The sequence below is a fragment of the Rhinoderma darwinii genome (genome assembly GCF_050947455.1).
Source record: "Rhinoderma darwinii isolate aRhiDar2 chromosome 2 unlocalized genomic scaffold, aRhiDar2.hap1 SUPER_2_unloc_32, whole genome shotgun sequence".
NCBI classification, from domain to species: Eukaryota; Metazoa; Chordata; class Amphibia; order Anura; family Rhinodermatidae; genus Rhinoderma; species Rhinoderma darwinii.
This window is the reverse complement of record NW_027461699.1, coordinates 509,453-535,476: the sequence shown is the minus strand read 5'-3', so window position 1 is coordinate 535,476 and position 26,024 is coordinate 509,453. Positions and strand designations below refer to the sequence as shown.

General features: G+C 46.5%; 1 long non-coding RNA gene across 1 annotated transcript; it reads right to left on the bottom strand.

Moving 5' to 3' along the window:
• Positions 1 to 22,684: 22,684 nt before the first annotated feature.
• Positions 22,685 to 24,225, bottom strand: LOC142677624 (uncharacterized). The gene is made up of 3 exons (XR_012852600.1): positions 24,155 to 24,225; positions 22,998 to 23,079; positions 22,685 to 22,908 (listed from the first exon to the last, which is right to left on the bottom strand). It is a non-coding gene; the product is annotated as an uncharacterized LOC142677624 (long non-coding RNA).
• Positions 24,226 to 26,024: the final 1,799 nt, after the last annotated feature.

The following is a 26,024-nucleotide window of genomic DNA, read 5'->3' as shown; positions in this document are numbered from 1 at the left end:
GTGGCCGGGAGGCAGCGAGAGCAGAAAGATGTAGCACGGGGTTTAGGGGGCCCCGTTCTAGAGATAGGTGCAAGTCCCAGAGGTGGGACCCGCATCTATCTGACATTTAGGATTTAGGACATATGCTGTGGATATGTCATAAATGTCCCTCATGAAAAAACCCTTTTAAGTAGTCAGACAGCCGTCCCCTTGTAGTAAAATAACTACTGAGGGCTGTATGGGGGGGATTATATTTCAAGGGGAGGTCAGATTGTCTGACTGTCTGCTTGGGGCTCTATAGGGGGGTCTGAGTGTCTGACTCTGACGTCTGTGGGAAGAGGGGGATTATTCTGAATAGGGGGTTTAACCATATAAGTGACTGCAGAGGACACTATGAAGGGGGGAATAATCCCCCCATCCCCCATAGAGTCCTCAGTATTATTATTATTTATTATACAGTAGGGGGGGTTCAGCGTCTGACTGTTGAGTGCTCTAAGGGGGGAAATTATTATCCCCCATAGAGTCCTCAGCAGTAAGTTAGATGGACCCCCCCATGGTGTATAATTAATCCCTCCCTAGCGTCGGCTGATCAGTTTAAAGTTAGGAGTCGAGTACCACACTAACCACATCGCATGACCACCACCCTGCTTTCCTGTTCCTCTCTGGGGGTGCCTGCATCGTCTAAGAGGCGTGTTCTAACTTCTACCACTAGCAGATGTGCCTATCGTGACACATGCCTGCTAGCCCTATCCCGCCCTGCAAATGCTGTCCCTCCCCCAGGGCCAATTCTAGCTTTTCTGCTGCCTGAGGTGAAAATTGAAATGGTGCTTCCCAGATTTTGATTCGCATCCTCCTGGCTGTTCTACATCACTAGCAGCCTCCTCCAACTCTTATAGATCCGCCGTTGCCTTGTTCTGGCATGTGCGGTGCAGCTGGGCAGAGTACACATCGCTGCACAGTGCGTGCCCAAGGAGTACAAGGCAATGGCTCATAAGAGAAAGTTGGAAGAGACTGGTAGTGATGTGTAACAGCTAGAGGGATGTCAATCAAGCATGGAAATATGGGTTTGGAGGCAGGACTACGTTATTTTTCAAGATAGCGGCACCACCACATGACCCTTTAATGGGTAATTAGCATATAATGTGTGTCGTTTTAAAAGTTTATGGATTTTGCTGCATCTGAAAAAAACATACGGGGGAATGTTTGGAAATATTGACAGGTCATGTATTACATCATGGCGGCGGTTTAAGGGGGTAAAACTACCTGACAGGTTCCCATTAAATATACAATAAATTCAAAACAATTCCATCTGCCCTGCAATTTTGTTATTATAAATATATCCTAAGTAATTACAGCATCAGAACCAAGCTGTAATGATGGGGGAAGGGAAACGGACAAGTGAGCCCTAATCTACCCGCCACTCTGTCCCTGCCTACTTGCAACGACCCGCCCTAGGCGACGGGGTACAACTGGGCGACAGTCCCTACGCTCAGTAAGTGCACGAGACAAACAGACAAGGGTACACAAAGCTAAGGGAAATGGGGCAGTTGCCCACGGAAACACCGTGAGCAACAAGATTGGTGAACGAGCCGAGTCAAACCAGGAGTGTACGAGGTACAAAACGCAGAGCAGGAGAGTAGTCAGTAAGCCAGGGTCAGTATGGAGCAGGGTCAAATAGTTAGAAGCTGTAGCAGGGCCAGGAAACCACACGAGAAGAATCACAAGCAAAGGAGGAACAGGAAAGGCAGGATATAAATAGACAGAGGGCGGGAGCTAGCTCCGTCTAGCCAGGCTGCGATAGGCTCTCCCACTCCTAAGCCTGCGATCCTGAGTGGTGGAAGATGGAGTCAGTCTCAGAGACATAGACTCAGGTGCAGACTGATTACCTATGGGCGTATACACAGAAGTTGTGCCTGGCAGATCCTTTACAGTACCCCCCCTTTTATGAGGGGCCACCGGACCCTTTCTAAGCGGACCTGGTTTATTGGGGAAACGAAGGTGGAACTTCCTGACCAATACCCCAGCGTGACCATCCCGGGCAGGTACCCAAGTCCTCTCCTCAGGCCCGTATCCTCTCCAATGGACCAGGTACTGGAGGGAGCATTGGACCATCTTGCTGTCCACAATCTTGGGCACCTCGAATTACACCCCCTCAGGGGTGAGAACGGGAACAGGAGGTTTCCTCGAGGGAGCCAAGGACGGGGAGCAGCGTTTAAGGAGGGAGGCATGAAACACGTCGTGTATTCGAAAATATGGGGGCAACTCCAGTCGGAAGGAGACAGGATTGAGGACTTCAATGACCTTATACGGCCCTATAAACCGGGGAGCAAACTTCTTGGACGGGACCTTAAGGCGCAAGTTCCTAGACGATAACCACACCAGATCCCCGACCATAAACAAGGGATTAGCAGAACGTCTTCTTTTAGCCTGAGTTTTTTGTACGCTCTGGGACCCCTCTAGGTTCTTCTGAACCTGGGCCCAGACTGTGCACAGTTCCCGATGAACGACCTCTACCTCGGGATTGTTGGAACTACCAGGTGAAATGGAGGAGAACCGTGGATTAAACCCAAAATTACAGAAAAAGGGGGAGACCCCTGACGAGTTACTGACCCGGTTATTAAGGGAAAATTCGGCGAGGGGAATGAATGACACCCAATCATATTGACAGTCAGAGATAAAACACCTTAAATATTGTTCTAGAGATTGATTAGTCCTCTCGGTTTGGCCATTAGTTTCAGGATGGAAGGCAGAGGAGAAGGACAGATCAATCTCCAACTTTTTACAGAAGGCTCTCCAAAACAATGAAGCAAATTTTACCCCTCTGTCCGAAACAATATTGACAGGGACCCCATGGAGACGCAGGATGTGTTTGACAAACAAGGTAGCTAACGTCTTGGCATTGGGTAGTTTCTTGAGGGGCACAAAGTGGCACATCTTACTGAAGCGGTCTACTACAACCCACACCACCGACTTGCCTTGAGACGGAGGCAAATCGGTGATAAAATCCATGGAGATATGGGTCCAAGGTCTCTGGGGAATTGGCAAAGAACGTAGTAAACCCGCTGGTCGGGACCTGGGAGCCTTGGACCTAGCACAAACCTCACAAGCGGCGACGTAGGCCTTAACATCTTTAGGTAACCCAGGCCACCAATAGTTTCTGGCAATGAGGTGTTTGGTACCCAGGACGCCTGGATGACCAGATAGTGCGGAGTCATGATTTTCCCTAAGTACCCTTAGCCGGAATTGCAGGGGAACAAACAGCTTGTCCTCAGGAAGGTTCCCGGGAGCTGAACCTTGATCAGCCGCAATTTCAGAGACAAAATCAGAATCAATAGAAGAAATGATTATACCAGGAGGCAAAATACAAGCAGGATCTTCCTCCGCTACGCGACAGTGCATCGGCCTTAATATTTTTAGACCCAGCCCTATAGGTAACCAAAAAGTTGAATCTGGTAAAATATAGCGCCCATCGAGCTTGTCTCGGATTTAGCCTCCGGGCAGATTCTAGGAAAACCAGATTCTTGTGGTCGGTAAGGACCGTTACCTGGTGCCTAGCCCCCTCCAGGAAGTGGCGCCACTCTTCAAATGCCCATTTAATGGCTAAGAGTTTGCGGTTGCCAATATCATAGTTACTCTCAGTGGAAGAAAACTTCCTGGAGAAGTAGGCACAGGGACGGAGATGGGTGAGGGACCTGGTACCCTGGGACAAGACAGCCCCCACTCCCACCTCGGATGCGTCAACCTCCACGATAAATGGCTCCATTTGGTTGGGCTGAACCAGCACCGGGGCCGAGATAAAGCACTTCTTAAGGACCTCAAAAGCCTGGACAGCCTCAGGAGGCCAGTGGAGGAGATCAGCACCTTTGCGAGTGAGGTCCGTAAGAGGCTTAGCGATGACCGAGAAGTTAGCAATAAATCTTCTGTAATAATTAGCGAACCCCAAGAAACACTGTAACGCCTTCAGGGAGGCAGGTTGGACCCATTCCGCCACAGCCTGGACCTTGGCGGGGTCCATGCGGAATTCATGAGGAGTGAGGATTTGACCCAAAAATGCTATCTCCTGGACCCCAAACACACATTTTTCGGTTTTCGCAAACAGTTTGTTTTCCCGAAGGACCTGGAGCACCTTCCTGACATGCTCAATGTGGGAGGACAGGTCCTTGGAAAACACCAGTATGTCATCAAGGTACACTACAAGAAATACCCCCAGGTAATCTCTTAAAATCTCATTTATGAAATTCTGGAAGACCGCGGGAGCATTACACAACCCAAAGGGCATGACGAGGTATTCGAAATGACCTTCGGGCGTGTTGAACGCAGTCTTCCACTCATCCCCCTCTTAGTTGCGGATAAGGTTATACGCCCCCCGTAGATCAAACTTAGAGAACCATTGGGCCCCCTGGACCTGATTAAAGAGATCAGGAATCAAAGGAAGGGGATACTGGTTCCTTACAGTGACCTTATTCAAGTTACGGTAGTGAATGCATGGCCTAAGACCACCATCCTTCTTCCCTATGAAGAAGAAGCCAGCACCTACCGGAGAAGTAGAGGGGCGAATGTAACCCTTGGCCAGGCATTCCTGGATATACTCTCTCATGGCTTCACGTTCGGGACAAGAAAGATTAAATATCCTACCCTTAGGGAGCTTAGCTCCTGGTACCAACTCGATAGCGCAATCGTATTCTCTATGAGGAGGTAACACTTCAGAGGCCTCCTTAGAGAAAACATCAGCGAAGTCCTGAACAAACTCAGGTAGCGTGTTCACCTCCTCAGGGGGAGAAATAGAATTAACAGAAAAACATGACGTCAAGCATTCATTACCCCATTTGGTAAGCTCCCCAGTATTCCAGTCAAACATGGGATTATGCAACTGCAACCAGGGAAAGCCTAAAACCAAATCGGACGATAATCCCTGCATCAACAGTACAGAGCACTGCTCCAAATGCATGGAGCCAACAAGGAGTTCAAAAACAGGGGTATGCTGTGTAAAATAACCATTAGCAAGAGGAGTGGAGTCGATACCCACTACCGGGACAGGTTTAGGCAAATCAATCAAAGGCATAGCTAGAGACATAGCAAATTCCACAGACATGATATTAGCAGAAGACCCTGAATCCACGAAGGCACTGCCGGTAGCAGACCTACCACCAAAAGAGACCTGAAAGGGAAGCAAGATTTTATTACGTTTCATATTTACGGGAAATACCTGTGCGCCCAAGTGACCTCCCCGATGATCACTTAGGCGTGGAAGTATTTCCGGCTGCTTATTCTTACGCCTAAGACAGTTGTTCACTTGATGCTTGTCATCCCCACAATAGAAGCAGAGACCATTCTTCCTGCGGAACTCTCTACGTTGTCGGGGGGACACAGAGGCCCCGAGTTGCATAGGTACCTCCGAGTCTTCCGTGGAAGAGCGAAGCAACGGAACCTCGGGAGGCATCATGGGGGAGTCAGAGGGGAAAACACAAAAACGTTCAAGTTGTCGTTCCCTGAGACGTCGGTCAAGTCGTACCGCTAAAGCCATAACCTGGTCTAGGGAGTCAGAAGAGGGATAGTTAACTAGCAGGTCTTTCAGGGCGGTCGACAGACCCAACCTAAACTGGCACCTTAAGGCAGGGTCATTCCACCGAGAAGCTACGCACCACTTCCTAAAGTCAGAACAATACTCCTCAACAGGTCTCTTACCCTGACGTAAGGTCACCAGCTGACTCTCGGCAAAGGCAGTCCTGTCAGTCTCGTCATAAATGAGTCCGAGAGCAGAAAAGAAACGATCAACGGAGGAAAGTTCAGGGGCGTCAGGAGCCAAGGAGAAGGCCCACTCTTGGGGCCCTTCCTGGAGCCGGGACATAATTATACCCACCCGCTGGCTCTCAGAACCTGAGGAGTGAGGCTTTAAGTGAAAATAGAGCCTACAACTCTCCCGAAAGGAGAGAAAAGTCCTCCGGTCCCCTGAGAACCGGTCAGGCAACTTGAGGTGGGGTTCAAGAGGTGAGGGGCACTACCATGGTAGCGTCACGCTGGTTGACCCTCTGAGCCAGGGCCTGGACCTGTAGGGAGAGACCCTGCATTTGCTGAGCCAGGGTCTCAAGGGGGTCCATAATAGAGTGAGGGACCAGGGTAGCCTAGGTATATGGGCTTGTGATTATGTAATGGCAGGGGGGTAGGGAAACAGACAGTGAGCCCTAATCTACCCACCACTCAGTCCCTGCCTACTTGCAACGACCCGCCCCAGGCGACGGGGTACAACCGGGCGACGGTCCCTACGCTCAGTAGGTGCACGACAGACAAACAGACAAGGGGACACAAGCAAAGGGAAATGGGGCAGTTGCCCACGGCAACACCGTGAGCAACAAGAGAGGTGAACGAGCCGAGTCAAACCAGGAATGTACGAGGTATTAAACGCAGAGCAGGAGAGTAGTCAGTAAGCCGGGGTCAGTATGAAGCAAGGTCAAATAGCTAGGAGCTGCAGCAAGGCCAGGAAACCACACGAGAAGAATCATAAGCAAAGGAGGAACAGGAAAGGCAGGTATAAATAGACAGAGGGTGGGAGCTAGCTCCGTCTGGCCAGGCTGTGATAGGCTCTCCCACTCCTAAGCCTGCCATCTTGAGTGGTGGAAGATGGAGTCAGTCTCAGAGACATAGAACGAGGTGCAGACTGATTACCCATGGGCGTATACACAGAAGTTGTGCCTGACAGATCCTTTACAGTTACACCAATGTTTAAACGTTCTAACACCATATATCATACGAAAATATTCATTTTGCAGGGTTTACAATAGAATCAGTGAATAAAATATAAAATCATTTTCAAAGAAATTTTTGAGCACATTGGGCTTTTGTCACGGTGGTGATTGTACCCCTGATTTTAACGAGATATTAATAAAGTTTACAAATTTTACTCTTTAGTCACAATCAGTGAATTGGGTGGCAAGGTGATCTGTGATTCTGGCATTGTTTTCTATAAAAAAAACTTATGGCGTTCACCATGCAGGAAAATTAATGTTAACGTTTTATAGTTGGGAACGTTAAGGAAGCGGCGATACCAAATACGTGTACTTTTTTAATGTTTTAAATTTTTCCCTATAATAAAACTTTTATTATGGGAAAAAAGGCGTTTTTTTGTTTATGTAACTTGAAACAATTTTTTTTTATTCAACATTTTTAATAACTTTTTCAAATATTTTTTTCTACTAGGGGACTTGAAAGCCTGATCGCTATTCTAATACACTGCACTACACTACATACATAGTGCAGTGTATTAGACCTGAACTAAGGATGCATGACGGTACGTATTTGTGGACAGCGTGCCTATATGCGAATGAGTCGCAGATGACTTTGGATGAATAGGGATGCGTATTTGAGTAGAATAAAAGCCATTACAGTCGTGTGCATGAGGCCTTAGAGTCCATGCTGTTTAGTTTACAGATTATTGGTTAGGCTGGATACAATTGTAGCATATTACTATCCATGAGAAGTATTTGGCTTCTTTGGGTTTTCACTCCGTGTTTTCATCCCATTACAGCAAAGGTTAAAACAGAAATTTTAGCACAAAGGATATTATAAAGTTGTATAACATTTTTTATTTTATAGTGATCAAGGTTTATTTGCAGAGAACCCCTTTAATACTTACACCCATATTGTCCAAGATTCATATCCCTACATCAAGAGAATTAGAAATTCTACAAGTTTCAGTGTACCAACTATTCCTGTCCAATAGTGGAATGAGATGAACTGGACTTTACTAAATATATCACGCCATGAATTATTACTTATGTTACCTATAACCTCATATTTAACCCCTGACTTTTACAGTTATTTTTGGTTTTTCATTTTCGCTCTTTCCTCCCCAACTTCCAGAAGCCATAAGTTTTTATTTTTTGGTCCAAAAAAAACGTATGAGGGATTGTTTTTTGAAGTACAAGTTGTACTTTTTCACGGCACCATTTATTGTACCATATTATATACTGGGAAACGTAAAGAAAATATTTGCTTAATCGTATTGTCTCCGCTTGTAAAGGGAGTCTAATATTACATTTTAGGAAACGGATGCTTAACCCCTTCGCGCTCAGCGACGTACTATTCCTTCGTGCTAAGTGCATCGTTCGCGCTCAGCGCTGGAATAGTATGTCGCGGGAGGAACGGCCATTTCGGCCATCTTCCCGACACATACAGGAGCTGTAACAGCTGCTAACTCGTACAACAGTCGCCGCAGCTCCTTCTGCGGAGACTGATCGCTGTGTCCCCGCTGATTAGCCCCTTGGAAGCCGCTTGCAATAGCGATAGCGGCTTCTTAGGGGTTAAGCTGCCATCATCGGCCCGCTACACGATAGCGGCCGGCGATGGTGGCTATAGCAACCGGACGCCTAACAATGGCATCCAGCTGTGCCATTTATGGAATCCTTGCTGTCAGTGAGTAGCTGACAGCTGTAATACACTGAACTACGCATATAGTGCAGTGTATTAGAATAGGGATCAGGGCCTCCTGCCCTCAAGTACACTAGTGGGACAAAGTAATAAAGTTAAAAAAAGTTAAAAAAAAGTTGTGTAAAAATAAGAAAATAAAAGTTTTAAAAGTAACAAAAGTAAAAATCCCCCTTTTTCCCTTATCAGTCTTTTATTATTAATAAAAATAAATAAATAAACAAATAAACTATACATAATTGATATCGCCGCATCCGTAACGGCCTGAACTACAAAAGTATTTCGTTATTTATCCCGCGCGGTGAACGCCGTAAAAGAAAATAATAATAAACCATACCAGAATCACAGTTTTTTGGTCACTTCACTTCTCAAAAAATGGAATAAAAAGAGATCAAAAAGTCGCATGTACCTAAAAATGGTACTGATCTAAACTACCGTTCGTTACGCAAAAACAAGTCCTCACACGGCTTTCCTGATGGAAAAAAAGACAAAAACTGTATGGCTCCTAGAATAAGGCAACATAAATGTAAATGATTTTTAATAAAAATTATTTTATTGTGCAAACACCATAAGACATAAAAAAAAACTATAAACATTTGGTATCGCCGTAATCGTATCGCCATGCTGAATAAAGTGAATATGTTGTTTATAGCGCACGGTAAACGCTGTAAAAAAAATAGAATAAAAAACAATAGAAGAATTGCTGCTTTTTAGTCTCCACGCCTCTTAAAAATAGAACAAAAACTGTATTCTAGTAGTGCTGTATATCCCTCCGCCTTATTCTAGCACTGTACTGAAACGAGTTACGGAGAAACTCTCTAGGTGGCCTGAGGTACCGCTAATCGTAATGGGGGATTTTAATGCAGTGATGTCTGAAGGGTTGGATAGGTTTCATAGGGGAGGAGGGGGGCAAAGAGGAGACCTGACTGCCTTTGGAAGATTAAATGAGGAATTGGGTCTGCGGGATATTCCGAGAGATAAACTTCCAGGGGTGAGGCAGTACTCGTGTGCATCATCCACATTTCAGTCACTTTCGCGAATAGACTTGGTAGCATGCTCAGCTTCAGCAGTGCCGTACATAGCGCAAATTGAATACCTACAGAGGGCGTTGTCAGACCACTCTCCGATGGCGGTGACGATGGAAGTGGGTGTAAGGCATACCAGGAACCCCGGGAATTGGAAGCTGAATGCGTTTTGGCTAAGATTGATGGATGGCGGGGAAATACGGAACCTGGTTAAAGAATATTTAAATTTTAATACTGAGTCAGTGCTGCGAGGGGTGTTATGGGATGCCATGAAAGCATGGTTGAGGGGAGTATTCATTCAACATATTAAACGAATTAAAACTAAATCTAGGCAATTGGGAGAAAGTTTAGAGGTTCGGGTGACAGAAACAGAAGGGAGACATGTAGAAGAGGGGTCCGAGGAGACACTTAGACATTGGGTGGAGGCACAGACGTTGTTAAACTAACTAACAATGGTGGATAATAAACGATTATTCCTTAAACAGAAATATTATGAAGAAGGGGAAACGGCGGGGAGAATACTCGCTAGGATGGCAAAGCCGCATGGGAGTAATAATTTCATTCATGGCCTTAGGGGGGAGGGGGGGAGGGTGGAGACACACACACGTGGCAAATCTTGCAAATATTTCAGCGGTTTTATACTGACCTATATACATCCAAAGTGCATTACGACACACAGCAATTGGACGAGTACCTGGGAAACATTAATTTGCCTACCTTGGGCCGGGAGGACTGTGAAAGCTTGGAGGCACCTATTTCACTGGAGGAGTTGGAACAGGCGATAAGGGATATGGCAAATGAGAAAGCTCCGGGTCCAGATGGGTTACCGGGGGAAATCTATAAGGAATATGGGACGGAACTAGCGCCAGAATACTTGAGTACTTTGCAGGATAGTTTTGACAGAGGTAAAATACCAGACTCCCTATATGAGGCTACGATAGTGGTTCTCCCAAAAGAGGGGAAAGACAGTCAATTACCGGAGTCCTACAGACCAATATCCTTGTTGACATCGGATGTCAAGATTTTGGCAAAGATATTGGTGCTGCGGCTGAACAGGGTGGTAAAGCATGTTGTGCATGAAGACCAATCGGGGTTCATGCCCTCCAAATCGACGGCTGTCAACCTCAGGCGGCTGTTTTTAAAACTTCAGGCGACACCGGATGATCAAGGAGGAAGGGCGGTGCTAACGTTAGACGCCGCAAAAGCGTTTGACTGCGTAGAATGGGGGTACCTATGGCGAGTAATAGAAAAGATGGGATTCGGCCCTAACTTCGTGAAGTGGGTACAGTTGTTGTATGTGGCCCCTACAGCCCGCATACGGGTGAATAGTGCAATGTCCGAGAAATTTTCACTGGCCCGGGGTACGCGCCAGGGGTGCCCACTGTCACCATTGCTATTCGCCTTGGCGGTAGAGCCACTGGCGTGCCTCATAAGACAGGAGGAGCATATAAGAGGCTTGCAATATGGGGAAATGGAGGAAAAAATTTCACTATATGCAGACGATATTTTAATATATATGACGGACACTGAGAATACACTGAAGGTAATAATGGATACGATCACAAGGTTTGGGGAGTTCTCAGGATTAAATATTAACTGGACCAAGTCTGCTCTGATGCCACTTGACACGGTGAATATGGTAGATACTGGAGTGGGACCCCGGATTCCGATAGTCTCTGAATTTACGTACCTAGGGGTTAAGGTGACGGCTAGGGTCCCAGACTATATGTCTTTGAATGTTTCACCACTGCTGCTCAAGGTGAAACATAAGGTGGATGCCTGGAACAGGCTCCCGCTCTCTGCTCTGCGGAGGACTAATCTAATCAAGATGATCCTTATGCCTCAAGTTTTATATATTCTTCATAACTCCCCAGTATGGATACCTAAGCACTGGTTCAGACGATTGCACAATCTCTTTCGGGATCTGGTCTGGAAAAAATGGGTTCCAAGGATTAAATTGGAGAAATTGCAATTGCCTAAAGACGAAGGGGGGGGGGGGGTAGCGCTGCCAAATGCCTGGATATATTACCTGGCTGCCCAGAGCCAACAATTTAAGGGGTGGGAGGACACAGAGACCTGGGGCTCCAGTGCACGTTTATTGTCATATTTGGGGGGAGGACTCAACCCACTAGAGGGTCTGGAAGCGCATACCTTTAAGAGATTGGCGAGTGCTAAACCAACGTTACTCCTGATACATAAAATATGGTGGCAGTGCAAACAGATCCTGGGAGTGGGAATGTGTACCAAATATACTCCCCTATGGCATAATCCGGTCTTGTGGGAATTATACCAATTAGAGGGCATGCAAAAATGGGAATCGGCAGGGGTTAGGCGATTACAACACCTGTATGATGATAACGGGCTGAGATCATTTCAGCAGTTGAAAGACCTATTTCCACTGGAGCACAATATGTTTTACCAATATTTGCAGATCCATCATGCCCTACAGGCGCAGGCGCATGTGGTGGACCTGACGGTCTGTGCTCTTGGGGTCCTAGAGTATGTGGGACGGGCTGACACGACCAAAGGCCTGATCTCAATGGCGTACAGGAGCTTACTGTCCAAACACTTGGGAAACACAATGGTGCTGGTAAAAGCGAAATGGGAACAGGATGTCGGTCCATTGACCGAGGAGGAGTGGGAGATATTAGCGTCCACATGTCACTTATCGCTCAGTCTGGCGCAAAGGAGATCACAACTCTTCCTGATACACAGAGTGTACCGCACCCCGTGGGTATTAAAACAGATGGGTATTAGAGCGGATGCTAAATGTCGTAGGTGCACGGAGGAGAAGGCGGACATATTGCATATGTTTTGGTCATGTGAGGCCCTGAGGACCCTATGGGGGGAAATATTGGACCTGATAAAGCAGGTGTATGGTTGGGAATTGGCGGCAGACCCTAAAGTTATGTTGTTGGGAGCGGTGGGAGAATTGGAGAGTGACAGAATGGCAAGCCTGGCAATTGCCAAGATATTATATCAAACGAGGAAATGCATTGCTAAACACTGGCTGGACGCGGAGCCACCAAGGATGAGGGAAATTGTAGGAATGTTGAACTATAATATCCTGATGGAGCATAAGATATTTTCTAAAAGGGGCACGGAAAAAAAATTTGAGAAACAATGGAGCAGATGGATGGCCTGTCCTGAGGTGCTGACACCTGAACTGAGCAGACTAAGGGCGAGAGTCGTCTGAGGAACTGGAGGTGATAGAGTCTGGAGTAAAGAAGGGGTGGTGGGGAAACTTGATAAGAGACATGTGCTCTGACCAGGAATGGTACTAGAAACAAACGGCGGAGATATAGTGGGGGGCTGTGCGGGGAGGGGGGAAAGGGGGGAAAGGGGGGAAGTTGGGGATTTCCTGATATGCTGTCACTATTGTATACGATGTTGGAAAATTGTAATGTGAATGTTAATGTGTTATTTCATTTCTGTGTTCGTATCAATAAAATTGGATTGTTTTAAAAAAAAAAAAAAAAAAAATAGAGCAAAAACTGATCAAAAAGTCACATGCACCCCATGAAAACTACAATGAATTCCTCAAGGGGTCTAGTTTCCAAAATAGTGTCACTTTTGGGGGGTTTCCACTGTTTTGGCACCACAAGACCTCTTCAAACTGGACATGGTGCCTAATAAAAAGGAGGCCTCATAATCCTCTAGGTGGTTCTTTGCTTCGGAGGCCGGTGCTTCAGTCCATTACCACACTAGGACCACATCTGTGATATTTCTCAAAACTGGAGAATCTGGGCAATAGGTATTGAGTAATGTTTCTCGGGGTAAAACCTTCTGTTTTACAGAAAAAAAAGGAATAAAAACAATTTTCTTACAAAAAAACTGAAATATGTAAATTTCACCTCTACTTTGCTTTAAATTCTTGTGAAACACCTAAAAGGTTAATAAACTTTCTGAATGCTGTTTTGAATATTTTGAGGGGCCTAGTTTCTAAAATGGGGTGTTTTATAGGGGTTTCTAATATATAGGCCCCCCCAAAGCCACTTCAGAACTAAACTGGTAACTTAAAAAAAAAAAAAAAGAGGCTTTTTCTTATACCACACCCCAATGTACTGTATGGCCGTGTCCAGGATGCGTTATGAGGCAATACTTCGCTTCTTACATTATACTGATAATGAGCAGCGCCCACCCCGAGATGACCCCAGTTTTGACCGTTTGTATAAACGGAGACCCCTATTAGACCATTTTAGTGCCCGGTTTTCCAAAGCATACACCCCCGAGAATTGTATTTCTATTGATGAGTCCCTGGTCCATTTTAAAGGGAGGTGTAATGGCAGGAAGGAGGTGAAGGGAAAGTGAGCCCTAATCTACCCACCGCCCTGTCCCTGCCTACTTGCAACGACCCGCCCTAGGCGACGAGGTACAACTGGGCGGCGGTCCCTACGCTGGCTAAGTGCACAGGAAGACAAACAGGGAACACGCAAGGGAAGGGGCAGTAGCCACGGAACGCCACGAGGAAACGGGGCGGCGAACGAACAGTCAGGACCAGGACGAAGTGAGTACACCCGAGCAGGCACGGAGACAGAAGCAAGCCAGGGCAAGCAAGCAGGTAAAGCAGAACTGCAGCAAGGCAGAAGCACAGCAGAAGCAGGCTGGAGCAAGCAGCAGTGGGGCCAGGAATCCAAAAGAATTACAAGCACTGAGGGAGAGCACAGGGCAGGTAATAAAGGGCAGGGGGCGGAGCTAACTCCGAGAGACCAGGCCGCGATAGGCTCTCCCACTCCTGAGCCTGCCACCCTGGTTGGTGGGAGATGGTGTCAGTCGAGCAGGTCTGGCCTCAGGTGTGGATTGATTAATCCCAGGAGTATAGCTAGATGAAGTACCTGGCAGATCCCTAACAGTACTCCCCCTTTTATGAGGGGCCACCGGACCCTTACTAAGGGGACCCGGTTTAGTGGGGAAGAGGAGGTGGAACCTCCTGATCAATACCCCAGCGTGAACATCACGGGCAGGTACCCAAGTCCTCTCCTCCGGCCCGTATCCTCTCCAATGGACCAGGTACTGGAGGGAGCCCTGGACCATCCTACTGTCCATAATCTTGGCCACCTCGAATTCCACCCCCTCAGGGGTGAGAACGGGAACAGGAGGTATCCTCGAGGGGGACCAGGACGGGGAGCAGCGTTTAAGGAGGGAGGCATGGAAGACGTCATGTATGCGAAAGGATGGGGGGAGCTCCAGACGGAAGGATACAGGGTTGAGGACTTCAATGATCTTATAAGGTCCAATAAATCGGGGAGCAAACTTCCTGGACGGGACCTTAAGGCGCAAGTTCCTGGACGACAACCAGACCAAATCCCCGACGACAAACCGGGGGTTAGCAGAACGTCTACTATCCGCCTGAATCTTTTGTGCGCTCTGGGACGCCTCTAGGTTCTTCTGAACCTGGGCCCAGACAGTGCACAGTTCCCGATGAACCTCCTCTACCTCAGGATTATTGGAACAACCAGGGGAGACGGAGGAGAACCTTGGGTTAAACCCGAAATTACAGAAAAACGGGGAGACCCCTGACGAGTTACTGACCCGGTTATTCAGGGAAAATTCAGCAAGGGGAAGGAATGAGACCCAATCGAATTGACAGTCAGAGATGAAACACCTTAAATATTGTTCCAGGGATTGGTTGGTCCTTTCCGTTTGGCCATTAGTTTCGGGATGGAAGGCGGAGGAGAAGGACAGATCAATCTCCAACTTTTTACAAAAAGCTCTCCAAAATAAGGAAACAAATTGTACCCCTCTGTCAGAAACGATATTGACTGGGGCCCCATGGAGACGCAGGATGTGTTTCACAAACAAAGAAGCTAACGTCTTGGTGTTAGGTAGCTTCTTAAGGGGCACAAAGTGGCACATCTTGCTGAAGCGGTCGACTACCACCCACACCACCGACTTGCCCTGAGATGGAGGCAAATCGGTGATAAAATCCATGGAGATATGGGTCCAAGGTCTCTGGGGAATGGGCAAGGAACGTAGTAGGCCCGCAGGTCGGGACCTAGGGGTTTTGGACCTAGCGCAAACCTCACAAGCGGCGACGTAAGCCCTAACATCTTTAGGCAACCCAGGCCACCAATAGTTTCTGGTAATGAGGTGTTTGGTGCCCAAGATGCCAGGATGACCAGATAGAGCGGAGTCATGGTTTTCCCTGAGTGCCCTCAGCCGGTATTGCAGGGGAACAAACAGTTTGTCCCCAGGGACGTTCCTGGGAGCTGCACCCTGATCAGCCGCGATATCAGAAGCTAAATCAGAATCCGTGGCAGAGACGATTATACCAGGGGGTAAAATACAAGCGGGATCCTTCTCGGAAGGAGGATTGGCCATGAAACTACGTGACAGAGCGTCAGCCTTAATATTCTTGGACCCAGCCCTATAGGTAACCAAGAAATTAAATCTGGTAAAGAATAGTGCCCACCGAGCTTGTCTAGGATTAAGCCTCCGGGCCGATTCTAGGAAAACCAGATTCTTGTGATCCGTAAGGACCGTTACCTGGTGTCTGGCCCCCTCCAGGAAGTGCCGCCACTCCTCAAAAGCCCATTTAATGGCTAGAAGTTTGCGGTTACCAATATCATAGTTACTCTCCGTGGGCGAAAACTTCCTAGAGAAGTAAGCACAGGGGCGGAGATGGGTGAGGGAGCTGGTACCCTGGGACAAGACGGCCCCCACTCCCACCTCGGAAGCGTCAACCTCCACAATAAATGGCTCCTCTTGGTTGGGCTGAATCAGCACGGGGGCCGAGATAAAGCACTTCTTGAGAGTCTCAAAGGCCTGGACGGCCTCAGGGGGCCAATGGAGGACATCGGCACCCTTGCGGGTAAGGTCCGTAAGAGGCTTAGCGACGACCGAGAAGTTGGCAATAAATCTCCTGTAATAGTTGGCGAACCCTAAAAAACACTGTAACGCCTTAAGGGAGGCAGGTTGGACCCATTCCGCCACAGCTTGAACCTTGGCAGGGTCCATGCGGAATTCATGAGGAGTGAGGATTTGCCCTAAAAATGGTATCTCCTGTACCCCAAAGACACATTTTTCAGTCTTAGCAAACAGATTATTCTCCCGAAGGACCTGGAGCACCTTCCTGACATGCTCCACGTGGGAGGACCAGTCCTTGGAAAACACCAGTATGTCATCAAGGTACACAACAAGAAAATTACCCAGGTACTCTCTCAGGATTTCATTAATAAAATTCTGGAAGACAGCAGGGGCATTACACAACCCAAAGGGCATGACCAGGTATTCGAAATGACCCTCGGGTGTGTTGAACGCAGTTTTCCACTCATCCCCCTCTTTGATGCGGATAAGGTTATATGCCCCCCGTAGATCGAACTTAGAAAACCATTGGGCTCCCTGAACCTGATTAAAAAGATCCGGAATCAAAGGAAGTGGGTACTGGTTCCTTACGGTGACCTTATTCAGGTTACGATAATCAATGCACGGCCTAAGACCACCATCCTTCTTCCCCACGAAGAAGAAGCCAGCACCTACAGGAGAAGTCGAGGGGCGAATGAAACCCTTGGCCAGGCATTCTTGGATATACACCCTCATCGCTTCACGTTCAGGACATGAAAGATTAAATATCCTACCCTTAGGAAGCTTGGCACCAGGCACCAAATCGATAGCGCAATCGTAATCTCTATGGGGGGGCAACACCTCGGAGGCCTCTTTAGAAAACACATCGGCGAAGTCCTGAACAAACTCAGGAAGCGTGTTTACCTCCTCCCGGGGAGAAATAGAGTTAACAGAAAGACATGACATAAGACATTCATTACCCCATTTGGTGAGATCCCCAGTATTCCAATCAAATGTGGGATTATGCAACTGCAACCAGGGAAGACCTAATACCAGATCAGACGATAATCCCTGCATCACCAGTACAGAGCACTGCTCCAAATGCATGGAGCCAACCAGGAGTTCAAAAACAGGAGTATGCTGAGTAAAATAACCATTAGCAAGGGGGGTTGAGTCGATTCCTACTACAGGGATGGGATAAGGTAAATCAATACAAGGCATCTTTAGAGACATAGCAAAATCCACAGACATGATATTAGCAGATGAGCCAGAATCCACGAAAGCACTGCCCGTGGCAGACCGGCCAGCAAACGAGACCTGAAAGGGAAGCAAAATTTTATTGCGTTTCACATTAACGGGAAATACCTGTGCGCCCAAGTGACCTCCCCGATGATCACTTAGGCGCGGAAGTTTTCCGGCTTCTTATTCTTGCGCCTGGGACAGGTGTTCAGTAGATGCTTGTCGTCCCCACAGTAGAAGCAGAGACCATTCATTCTGCGAAACTCTCTACGTTGTCGAGGGGACATGGAGGCCCCGAGTTGCATAGGTACCTCCGAGTCCTCCGTGGAGGGGCGAGGAGACGGGACCTCGGGGGGAATCGCAGAAAAGTCAGAGGGGAGCACACTGAAGCGTTCTAGCTGACGTTCCCTGAGACGTCGGTCAAGTCGTACTGCTAGGGCCATAACCTGGTCAAGGGAGTCAGGCGAGGGGTAGCTAACCAGCAGATCCTTCAGGGCGTCAGATAATCCTAACCTAAACTGGCACCTTAGGGCCGGATCGTTCCACTGAGAAGCTACGCACCACTTCCTAAAATCAGAACAGTATTCCTCAACCGGTCTCCTACCCTGACGTAAGGTCACCAGCTGACTCTCGGCTAAAGCAGTCCTGTCAGTCTCGTCGTAAATGAGTCCGAGGGCAGAGAAAAAACGATCAACAGAGGAAAGTTCAGGGGCGTCAGGAGCCAAGGAGAAGGCCCACTCTTGGGGCCCTTCCTGGAGTCGGGATATGATGATACCCACCCGCTGGTTCTCGGAACCTGAGGAGTGGGGCTTTAGGCGGAAATACAGTCTGCAACTCTCCCGGAAGGAGAGAAACGTCTTACGGTCCCCTGAAAACCGGTCAGGTAACTTGAGGTCGGGTTCTAGAGGTGAGGTGAGGGGTACTACTAAAGCAGCGTCACCCTGATTGACTCTTTGGGCCAGGGCCTGGACCTGTAGGGAGAGGCCCTGCATCTGCTGGGTCAGGGTCTCAAGGGGGTCCATGATAGCGTCAGCGTAGGAGAAATGGTAGACTAGGTAAGGGCTTGTAATTATGTAATGGCAGGAAGGAGGTGAAGGGAAAGTGAGCCCTAATCTACCCACCGCCCTGTCCCTGCCTACTTGCAACGACCCGCCCTAGGCGACGAGGTACAACTGGGCGGCGGTCCCTACGCTGGCTAAGTGCACAGGAAGACAAACAGGGAACACGCAAGGGAAGGGGCAGTAGCCACGGAACGCCACGAGGAAACGGGGCGGCGAACGAACAGTCAGGACCAGGACGAAGTGAGTACACCCGAGCAGGCACGGAGACAGAAGCAAGCCAGGGCAAGCAAGCAGGTAAAGCAGAACTGCAGCAAGGCAGAAGCACGGCAGAAGCAGGCTGGAGCAAGCAGCAGTGGGGCCAGGAATCCAAAAGAATTACAAGCACTGAGGGAGAGCACAGGGCAGGTAATAAAGGGCAGGGGGCGGAGCTAACTCCGAGAGACCAGGCCGCGATAGGCTCTCCCACTCCTGAGCCTGCCACCCTGGTTGGTGGGAGATGGTGTCAGTCGAGCAGGTCTGGCCTCAGGTGTGGATTGATTAATCCCAGGAGTATAGCTAGATGAAGTACCTGGCAGATCCCTAACAGGAGGCTTCAATTCCACCAGTACCTGCCGTGTAAGAGGGCAAGGTATGGCGTGAAGATGTATAAGTTGTGCGAGAGTGCATCAGGGTATACTTACAAGGACAGCAGTATTCAGCCCTTAGAATGCCCCCCCTTACTGGGAGTTAACGCAAAAATTGGGTGGGATTTGGTGCACCCACTGCTGGACCAGGTTTACCACCTCTAACTGGATAATTTTTATACCAGCGTCCTACTCTTCAAGTGCCTCGCTTCCAGAAGTACTGTGGCATGCGGCACTGCTAGAAGAAATCGGAGAGGCCTCCTGTGAAGGATTTGCCTGACACAGCTTCTGTGTCAATGCCCGTGGTTAATAAGCCTGCATCTGTGTCTAGGTCTGCTAGAGTGACTCGATCTGCTACCACTCAGGCTGGTAGGCTGAGGAGTGGGAGAGCCTATCGCAGCCTGGCCAGACGGTTCTAGCTCCCGCCCTTGGTCTACTTATAACTTCATTTGATGCTTGTCCTTTGCCTGTGATTCTCTTGTTTCCTGGCTCTGCTGTTTCTGCTGTTACCATTGACCTCTGCTTCATATTGACCCTGGCTTGACTGACTATTCTCCTGCTCTGCATTTGTTAACACGTACACTCCTGGTTTGACTCGGCTCATCCACTACTCTGTTGCTCACGGTTTTGCCGTGGACAACTGCCCCACTTCCCTTTGCTTTTGTGTACCCTTGTCTTGTTTGTCTGTCGTGCACATATTGAGCATATGGACCGTCGCCCATTTGTACACCGTCGCCTAGGACGGGCTGTGAAAGTAGGCAGGGTCTGAGTGGCGGATAGATTAGGGCTCACCTGTCTGTCTCCCTATCCTGACATTACACCTCCCTAAGACACTGCTTGGGCAAACAAGAAGGGGTGGAAGCAGGGCACATTCTAGCAGCAACATATTGTGTGTTAAGTACAAGGACAAGAGAGATGTCGTTGTATTGACAACAATACATGGCCATACCAGTGCCCATGTACCTGTACGAGGTACCAGTACAGAGAACCCCAAACCAGACTGCATCCTGGACTACAATAGGTGCATGGGAGGGGTGGACTTGTCAGATCAAGTCCTGAAGCCCTACAGCGCCATGCGGTGTGGTATAAGAAGCTGGCCGTGCACATCATTCAGATTGCATTGTTTAATGCGTACCTACTACATCGATGTAAAGGCCAGATGGGAACTTTCCTGGAATTTCAAGAGGTGGTTATCAAGAACCTAATCTTTAGGGACCATGAAGGGGGGCACCAAGTACTTCTGGAAGCAAGGCAACACACATCGTACCAGGGCAATACTTTCCAGGAGGAGTTCCCCAAACTGGCAAGAAGGGAAAAAGTCAAAAGAAGTGCAAAGTATGCTATAAGAGGGGGATAGGGTAAGACACAATATATCAATATGACACGTGTCCCGAAAAACCAGGGCTCTGTATGAAAGTGTTTTAAAATGTATCATACATCCCTTGATTTTCAATCTACCCCAGTTTTACTTACCATGATGCACTCCGCACAGCTTATCCCCCTCATCTTTACACTCTGGGCCCTGCTGTCTGCCCAGGCAGCTGTTAACATCCACATGTAGGGTATTGCTGTACCCGTGAGAACCCACATTACTGTTTATGGGATGTATGTCTCCGGTGGCGCATGCTGGGCACAATATATCGGACACTGAAATGGCATATATGTATAGAAAATTGCAAATCTCACTCTGCACTATCTGCTGCGCATTATCTTTTACACAATACCTGTGGGGTCAAAATGCTCACTACACCTCTAGATGAATGCCTTAAGGGGTGTAGTTTTTAAAACGGGGTCACTTCTCGGGGGTTTCAACTGTACTGGTACCTCAGGGGCTTCTGCATACATGACTTAGTACCAGAAAATCCCCAGTAGGCCAAATGGTGGTCCTTTCCTTCTTAGCCCTCCCATGGGCCCAGTTTATCACACATTTTTTTTAATTCACAGCCCATTTCAAATAAATTCTGAGAATAAACTGTGGGGTCTAAATGGTCACAACACCCATAAATGAATTCCTTGAGGGGTTTAGTTTCCAAAATGGGGTCACTTCTGGTGGGTTTCCATTGCTTTGATACCTCTGGGGCTCTGCAAATTCGACATGGCACCCGAAAACCAATCCAGCAAAATCTGGACTCCAAAGAACACATAGCGCTTCTTTCCTTCTGAGACCTCCCATGGGCCCAAACGGCAGTTTATCACCACAAATGGGATATTACCGCACTCAGGACAAATTGGGCAACAAAATGGGGCATTTTCCATGCGAAAATAAGAAATTTTGATCAAAAATGACATCTTATTGGAAAACATTTCATCTTTTTAATTTCACAGCCCAATTCAAAGACGCTCTGTGAAAAAACTGTGGGGTCAAAATGGTAACAACAACCATAAATGAATTCCTTGAGGGGTGCAGTTTCCAAAATGGGGTCACTTTTGAGGGATTCCTACTTTTTTGGCACCTAAACACCTCTTCAAACCTGGCATGCTGCCTAAAATATATTCTAATAAAAATGAGGCCCCAAAATGCACTAGGTGCTTCTTTGCTTCTGGGGCTTGTGTTTTAGTCCAAGAGCACACTAGAGCCACATGTGGGACATTTCTAAAAACGGCAGAATCTGTAAAATACATATTTAGTAGTGTTTCTCTGGTAAAACCTGTGTTACAGAAAAAAATAGAATAAAATTAAATTCAGCAAGAAAAATGAAATTTGCAAATTTCACCTCCACTTTGCTTTAATTCCTGTGAAATGCCTAAAGGGTTAAAAAAAACTTTCTAAATGCTGTTTTGAATACTTTGAGGGGTCTAGTTTTTAAAACGGGAAGTTTTGTGGGTGTTTCTAATACATAGGTGCCTCAAAGCCACTTCAGAACTGAACAGGTACCTTAAAAAAAAGGCTTTTGAAATTTTCTTAAAAATATGAGAAATTGCTGTTTATGTTCAAAAAATCATGCCAATCTAAAGTAGAATTATGGGAAATGTGAACTAGTAAATATTTTGGTTGGTATAACCATCTGTTTTACAAGCAGATGCATTTTTTACTTTAGAAAAATTCTATTTTTTCTACATTTTCTCTAAATTTTGCAATTTTTCATTAATAAACACTGAACATATCAACAACATTTTACAGCTAACATAAAGCCCAATGTCTCACGAGAAAACATTCTCAGAATCGCTTGGATAGGTTTAAGCATTTCGACATTATTACCACATAAAGTTAAATATGTCAGATTTGAAAAATGGGCTCTGAGCCCTAAGTCCCGAACTAGGCTGCGTCCTTAAGTGGTTAAGCAACTATCAAATATATCAATGTTTTACATCTCCTAGCACTCTTTGTCCTAAAGTATATAATCCAGTACATATGGCGGCACGTTCCATACACTCTGTATTGTGTAAGTTGCAGCCGCGCACATAACAATTACCAGTCACACTTATGGATTGATGTTAATGATTTATTTAAGGTTTTTGTGGATCAAAATATATAATGGTAAAGATGATGGTAATACAAGATCCAGCAAAAACTACGGAATATGTCACAGTATATACTGTAGTATCAGTTAGGGGTGGAAAATCTGGATTCGACAGACACAAGAAGAGATGACATATTGTCCTGTTCTGAACCTGGTCTTCTGGGTGATATTGATGCCCTGGTGACCACATTGATGTCTCTTCTGTGACAGATGTTGTAGAAATGTTAAGTCTCGCCATTGGAATTCTTGTAAGATGGCGGATTCTGCCCTTGGTTGTTATTGGTGTTGATGTTCTGTTGATATCTGCTGACTTGTTCTGGGGGGAGAAGCACACAACCCTATTAAATATTGATCATTCAGGCTGCTTGATAAATATAGAGAGGGGACACATCCAGAGGAACTTACCTTTCTATCAGCATTGATGGTAGCTCCTCCGGTGACAGGGAGCGCTATTCTCGCCAGATGTACTGCGGAATTGATGTTTATGCTGCAAGACAAATATTTGCTATTAATGTTCTATAATGTGTGTTTCTTAGCAGACACAAAATCTAGAAGACTTTTTAAGGTGATTTGAGGTAAATAAATTTCTTAATTGATCCTTGGCGTCACACTACAAACCTTGAAGATGGTTGATGCAAGCAGTGGGTCTGACCTAGAGCTGTGCTCGGTATTGGTTCAGAGTGCACAAGACCTATAGGAGGTGCACGAATAGGGTCCCAACCCAATCGTATGTAGAGAAGTATTCGGCACACAGACAAATATGATTCAAAACTTCTTTTGTTTTATTTGTATTGTATTCAAATGCCATGGGCGGAGTGCAACGTTTCGGTCCTAGAAGACCTTCGTCAGGCACTGGAACCCTGTTGGCGTGGATGTATCCTGCTGATGAGCACTGCTGTTCATATCGCGGCTTACCGCGCCAAAAACGAGCGGTAAGCCGCGATAAGAACAGCAGTGCTCATCAGCAGGATACATCCACGCCAACAGGGTTCCAGCGCCTGACGAAGGTCTTCTAGGACCGAAACGTTGCACTCCGCCCATGGCATTTGAATACAATACAAATAAAACGAAAGAAGTTTTGAATCATATTTGTCTGTGTGCCGAATACTAGAGCTGTGCTCTTCAGCATGTTACCGGAACTTTCTAATATTCCGATGTTTTATGCCCCGGAGATTGTAACTGTTCCTTAGGAGTCCTGCAAGATGCCAAGTAATGTCTTCCATCAATAGCAATGTTTCTTGTATCCATCATTTTTGCTTAGAAGCTAATGCATCATAAAATCCAGTTGTTCCATCCATTCAGATGACCGGTTCCTTTAGGAAACTCATTGTACTATACTACATACATGCTTACAGTTGGGGAAGTTGTTCCCCAAAGCCCACAACCTTCATTCAGAAATGAAAACGTGTCTAAATACAAGGAGTTGGAATTTTAAGATTGAAAATACTTATTTACACTTTAGTTAAATTAGTTGATAAAATAAATTACAGATACAGAGGAAAACCTAAGAGATGGAAGAACATTTTCACCGCAAACATAATAGACAACTACAAAGCTCTTACCTGTAAGGACATGAACAGATGCAGCTACTTTTTTTGTCCTTTCCTCCTAATGCCCGTTACATAGATTTTACGATCAAAGCGTCCACCAGCCAAGGGGATGCTGGAATGAGAAATATATTTATGTAAGACATATGATAATGTTAGCAGGTAACCACACTTTGCTTAGTTTCACATCCTATAATCCTCCAGTACTGTCACCAAGGTGTACAGCCACCTGCCCCAAAGTGTGAGCTCTGGCTATAAGGACCATGTAGTAATGACGGCTACTGAAAGTATCATACCAACAACATGGAGGAAAACATGACTTACTCATCTGAACCGGGCCTGATCTTTACTTCAAAGATGCCAAAAACAGGTCGGTGGTCTGAGGTCTTCAAAACAGGGCAAGAGTCGTATCTCAGGACTCGCACATCTCCCTCACATTGGCTTTTAAACAACACCCTGTCCTGTAGAGGTCATGAAAATAACAAATATCATTAGTGAAATCATATTATAATAGATTATTAAACTGCAAAACAACACAGACCTAAATGTTGGGCCTACTTTATTTATATTGCAAAATATTGAGACTTTATTGCATTTTAGGTTTGACTTGGTCACACAGATTTCATTAAATAAGTATCCTTGACCCATACTGGGCAACGACATATTACACTGGGAAACTGTGATGACAAACTCACTACATAAAAGTAAAATTAACTGAAAGCTTTGTTCATAAGAAATTACTCTTCCAGCTATAATAATAACAATTCATTACATTGGGGGAGGGGATTCATTATATAATGGGTGCTCTGGCCCATGGATTCTATTGTCTCTCAAGCTCTGTAGACCTGGAAATAAGATATCTTACCGTATATGATGGAATTCTCTGCTTTGCTGATGTATCATAGGTGTCTGTGCCAATGTCAAACTTATATGTAGGAAGGAAATCAATGGTGTGCTCCTTGAACCCTAGAAATATGGACCCTTAAGTTGAAAGAAAAAAAAGTAGTCAGTATTAAAAAAAAAAAGGAGCAATTGATAATTTTAGCACTATATAAGAATTTGGGGAACATATCAACCATCATGTCAGTGATTTGTATTAATCTGTGGAAGTGGTTGTGGTATTAAAGGGGTTTTCCAACTTCTAACAACTAATGACATACTCACCAGATAGGTCATCAGTACATGATCTGTGGTGGTCCGACACCCGGACCCTGCACTAATCAGCTGGTCCGGTGCCTTTGAGCACCGGACGTACATGCCGGATGCAGTTGGCGCCGGCCACGGAATTGCAGCCGAGCTGCAGTACTGCAACTCTGCTCCTATTCAAGTGAATAGGAGGCAGACCTGCAGTTATGCATCATGGCAGCTATGCTATGTAAGGAGCCAACTGCTACCGGCTCCGTACATAGCATTGTGTGGCATAACATCCGGTGCCCGCAGGCCACTGGAGCAGCTTAACGGTGCAGCGTCCAGGTGTCGGACCCGCACCGATGATATACTGATGACCTATCCGGTGGATAGGTGATCAGTTGTCAGAAGGTGGAGAACCCCTTTAATGAAGGTTGAGGAGTGATAGAGATCTGTCTACTAGTAAATATACCATTGTTCTTGGCTTCATTCAGATGGTCGTGTTTGAGGAGACTGGACATATCTTTTCCTTCGATCTTCTGCAGAAGAGATTCCACATTTTTTCTGTCCTCTTTAAGTTGAAAATTGAGGTCTCCAAACCAAAACACCCGATCAAAGCGGCTGGTGACGTCCACTGTAGAATAAAAATAAATAAAAAAATTATAGCACATGACTGCATTAGACTCAACGGAGACAAATAGAGAGATAAAAGGATCCATAGGTTCAACCACATAAGTAATACTCACAGGCATTGGAG